At 31.1% G+C, this 5,011-nt stretch overlaps 1 long non-coding RNA gene across 1 annotated transcript in view; it reads left to right on the top strand.

Annotated features, from left to right (window-relative positions):
• The first annotated feature begins 4,062 nt into the window (after nt 1-4,062).
• The window catches only part of LOC107563885 (uncharacterized), a 13,540-nt gene continuing 12,591 nt past the window's right edge, over nt 4,063-5,011 (top strand). The window contains exons 1-2 of the long non-coding RNA XR_001606154.1: nt 4,063-4,185; nt 4,614-4,709. This is a non-coding gene — a long non-coding RNA (uncharacterized lncRNA). The remainder of the gene's footprint in view (nt 4,186-4,613; nt 4,710-5,011) is intronic.

The following is a 5,011-nucleotide window of genomic DNA, read 5'->3' as shown; positions in this document are numbered from 1 at the left end:
GGTCTGAATACTTTCCGTACCCACTGTATATATATATATATATATATATTTTTTTTTTCATTTTCTTTTCATACTATCCCTGTAAAAAAAAAAAATCAAAATGACTGAATGAATGGAAAATAAATAAATAGCATCCTTTTCATTTCATACTGTTGCTGTAAAAAAAACTAATAATAAAAATAATTTAAAAAAAAAGAAAAAAAAAGAATGGAAGTATGAACGAGCAAACAAACAAATAAATAAATAAATAGCATCCTTTTCATTTCATACTGTTGCTGTAAAAAATAAAAAGAATGAATGAATAAATAAATAAATAAATACAATTACATTATTTTCATACTGTCCTTGTTAAAAAAAAGTAAAAGTGCAAAAAAGAATGAATGAATATACAAATAAAAGAAAAATTAAATAAATTAAATAAATACTGCATCATTTTCATATTATCCCTGTAAAAAGTGTGTGTGTGTGTGTGTGTGTGTGTGTGTGTGTATGTGTGTGATAATGCAGTCTGCTACATTCATCTCTTTGGGATTGAAACTGTCATTTCCAGTTTGCATGAGGGAAATGTAACTCAGGACATGCTCTGAACGACACTGATGGCTTTCAGGCCGGTTTAGAGTGACGCAGTGCTTCCTACAGCTGAAAAATACTACAAATACAGCACAAATATTAACATTACACTGATTTAATCTAAAGCATCTAAACACTTCAGAGGAAGTGATGGTATGGTTTTATACTCAGATCAAACTCTTGCATCTCTTTATGATTTGACTCCTTTTATTATCCCTGTAAAAATATCTGTTATATATATATATATATATATACGTATAAGTACAATTTACTTGAGAAGCAAAATATTGTAAGATATTAAGACTTATTTTCAGAGATTATACCTTGAATTTAGTTTATTTTTTATGCCTTTTGGCAAATGCATAAATCTCACTACAGTTTATTAGATTTATGCTTAAAACAAGAAGAAGAAAAACTGTTTGTCAAAAGGGTAAATAAAACAAATTAAATTCAAGACATATTCTCTGAAATATATGATCAGAAAACAACAAATCTTACAAAACGTTCATTCTCAAATAAATGTATCCCTTTTTGTCATTATATTATATTAACACTTCGATTGAGATTTTCAGTTTTTATTGATTTGTTTGTCATTTGTATTATTTTTAAATGTTTTTTTATATATATACTTCTCTTTAATATATTTCTCTTTTATTTATTTTAGTTGTAGTTTGAAGTTGGGAATTTAGGACGTCAACTTATTTCAGTTTGTGAGCCAAAGCAGCATTTCTAGTTTTCATATTTTATATTATTTCAGCTTTATTCTGAAAGTTACAGTATGTTTTTTTATAGTTTTGCTATATCTCTGTTTATGATTTGATTAATGAATCTAAAGCAGACATACGGGATGCGGTTTATTTATTCGTCAGTTCTTGGCTCTGGTGGATGCAGTAATGATGGGAAATGTTGGCGGCCTGCTTTGATATGAAGCCAGTGTTCGTTTCCCTCTGATTTTATATTAATTAGAGGACTTATGACAGCTCTGAAGGTATTTTATGTAATAAAAATATCATTTTCATTCACACCTGCGAGGTGCTTCCACACAGGCTCTAAAATTAACACTCGCCGAGAGCCAAATGTGAATGAAAACTGGACCCAAACCACAACACTGTATGAGCTTTAGAGAGAAATGCATCAAGATATTGTGATGTAAAGGATCTGAGTGAACTACATCTGACACACAAACATCCACCCTGATGAACAAACAGCTTCCTTTTCATACTGTCCCTGCTGAAAACAACTCATGAATGAACACATTCTTTACTCTTCATACTGTCCCTGTTAAGGAATTAATAAATACACATTTTATTATTTTTTTCCATACTGTTCCTTTTTTAATACTGTTCTGCTTATTGTAAAAAAAAGAAAAAAAAACCTGCAAAACTGAAAAAATAAAGGAATAAATAAATAAATATTGCAGCCTTTTCTTTCCATACCGTAAATGAATGAATGAATGAAATAAATAAAATTAATATAAATAATTAATTAATTAAAATTGCATTCTTGACTTTTCATACTGTCAGTCAAATAAGTAAATAAAAAAATTAATAAATAAATAATATTCTTTTTTTCATATATTCTTTTCCAGTACTGTTTGTTTCACGTGTCATATTTCAGACCTGTAAAGACTGATAATCGCTCTGCTATGCAATAGAAACGATCATATTCGCTTGTTAAACGATCCTCCAGGTTGTGTTTGAGTGTAGAAATGTGCAGCGCTCAGTGAAAGCTGTTGAATCACATGCTCGCGCTGTAATTATTCCCTCGTTTGTGTTTATTTCTGCTGGGAGTTTGTTTGCTGGAGGATTTTATGAAATCTCAGAGATGAATGTATCCCACAATTCCTCATGGAGAGAAAAAACACACCTACAGCTTTCTGCTTGTACAGCGTTGTTTTAGTATTAATGAGATACTATTATATTTTGACTAATATTTAAATTTGAGTTTTTATTTTTATATTTTCTTCATTTTAAGTTTTTAATTATATATTATTTATTTTGTTGTGTTTTTGTCATTTTTATTCATGTTTTTTTAAATAAATTGTTTTCATTGTTTTTTATTTCAGTTTATTTAATTATTTTATTACATCAAGTTAAAGTAAAGTTAAGTAAGTTTGAGGGTTTTTAAAATATTTTAATTCAGTTAAGGTTTAATTTGTTTCACGTAACAATTTTTCATGGCTTATTTTAGTGTCATTGCGACATTATTATATGTTTATTCATATTTGAATTAATTTTAATTTTATATATTATATTTTATATTTGTCATTCTTTTTTTTCTTTTTTTAAATATATGTCTTTATGGTTTGTATTATTTTATTATATTTCATTTTATTTCAGTTAATTTGAGTAAAAACAATTATTTTAATGTTTTGAATGGTTTATTTTAGTATGAATGAGATACTATTAGTTTTATTCATATTCATTTTATATTTTAAGTTTTTGTAATTTTGTTGGGGTTTTGTCATTTTTATTTTTTCATGTTTGCATTGTTTTTTTATTTATTAATTTTTAATTTCAATTATTTTAGTACATCGAGTTAAACTAAATGAAAATGAAAGTTGACTTGGCAACAAGCTGAAATAAAATAAGTTTAAGTTTTTTATATTGTCATTTCAGTTAAAGTTTACTTCATTTCAATTAACATTTTTTATGATTTTGTCATTTATTTTAGTATTAATTCTTATTTTTATATTTTCTGTTTATATATATATATATATATATTTCATAGTTTCAAATTTATTTCTGTCATGTTTGTTTAATATCTATAATTTTTCTATTTCAGTTTTAGTTATATTACTACATCAACCTAAACTAAATAAAAATCAGAAATAAAATAATAGCTGAAATAAAATAAGGTTTAACATTTTTTGAATTTTATTTCAATTCAAATTTATTTTATTTCAAGTCTTTTTTTGTTTGTTTTAGTAACAGTAGTACATTTATGAGTTAATATTTACATTATATTTACATTACATTTAGTCATTTAGCAGATGCTTTTATCCAAAGCGACGTACAAATGAGGACAATAGAAGCAATCAAAATCAACAAAAGAGCAATATACAAGTGCTATAACAAGTCTCAGTTAGCTTTTTAAATTATATAATAAAAAGGAAACAGATAGAAAAGAAAAAGAATAGAGCAAGCTAGTGTTAGAGGCTTTTTTTCCTTTTGTTAATTGTATAATGAATAAAAAGAAAACAAATAGATAGAATACAAAAAGAATAGATAAGCTAGTGTTAGTGTTAGTAAATTAATAGAGTGCAAGTTTAAAAGGGTGCAAGTCTTTTTTTTTTAAGAATAGAATTCGAATAGAGAGTGCTAGAGTTAGATGGTCAAATAAAGATGGAATTATTTACTGAAAAATGACAGATTTAATATCCTAAATTTCACCGTGAGGAACTGACTGGCTGGTGAAAAGCAATTGGTTTGATCAGTGTTGACTGATGAAGGTGATTGAGATCTCATGTTGACTCAGTGTTTTTCTCTGTAGAGCACGATGAGTGTGCGTCCGGACAGCACAGCTGCGATGAGAACGCTCTGTGTTTCAACACCGTCGGCGGCCACAGCTGCTCCTGCAAACCCGGATACACCGGCAACGGAACCGACTGCAGAGGTGAGCCCCGCGCCCGTCTGCAGTCACCTGACCCGTCACATGGCCCATCACATGACCCGTCACATGAACTGTCGCATGGCCCGTCACCTGACCCGTCACCTGACCTGTCAAATGACCCATCACATGGCCCATCACATGACCCGTCGCATGGCCCGTCACCTGACCCGTCGCATGGCCCGTCACCTGACCCGTCGCATGGCCCTTCACATGACCCGTCGCATGGCCCGTCGCATGGCCCGTCACCTGACCTGTCACATGACCCATCATATGACTGTCACATGGCCCGTCACCTGACCCGTCGCATGGCCCGTCACCTGACCCGTCACATGGCCCGTCACCTGACCCGTCGCATGGCCCGTCACATGACCCGTCGCTTGACCCGTCACCTGACCTGTCGCTTGACCCTCTGTCCTCTCTCTGACCCGCAGCGCTGTGCGACGGCCGCTGTCTGAACGGCGGCTCCTGCGCGTCTCCCAACATCTGCATGTGTCCGCAGGGCTTCAGCGGGCAGAACTGCGAGACAGGTAAGATCCAGAACAAAGCCTGAGTATGTGAATATATATATATATATATATAATGCATGAATAAATACATAGTAATAGATAGTGAAATATATATATAATAGTAGAGAGTAATAAATTTTTAATTGTAAAATATACATTATTATATATTATTAATTGTAGGCCTATATATATATATATATATACAGTGGGGGAAAAAGTATTTAGTCAGCCACCAATTGTGCAAGTTCTCCCACTTAAAAAGATGAGAGAGGCCTGTAATTTTCATCATAGGTATACCTCAACTATGAGAGACAAAATGAGAA

The sequence above is a fragment of the Sinocyclocheilus grahami genome, unplaced genomic scaffold, assembly GCF_001515645.1.
Source record: "Sinocyclocheilus grahami isolate Dianchi unplaced genomic scaffold, SAMN03320097.WGS_v1.1 scaffold895.1, whole genome shotgun sequence".
Taxonomy (NCBI): Eukaryota; Metazoa; Chordata; class Actinopteri; order Cypriniformes; family Cyprinidae; genus Sinocyclocheilus; species Sinocyclocheilus grahami.
Note: the sequence above shows the minus strand (reverse complement) of the source record. Positions and strands in the feature narration are given on the sequence as shown.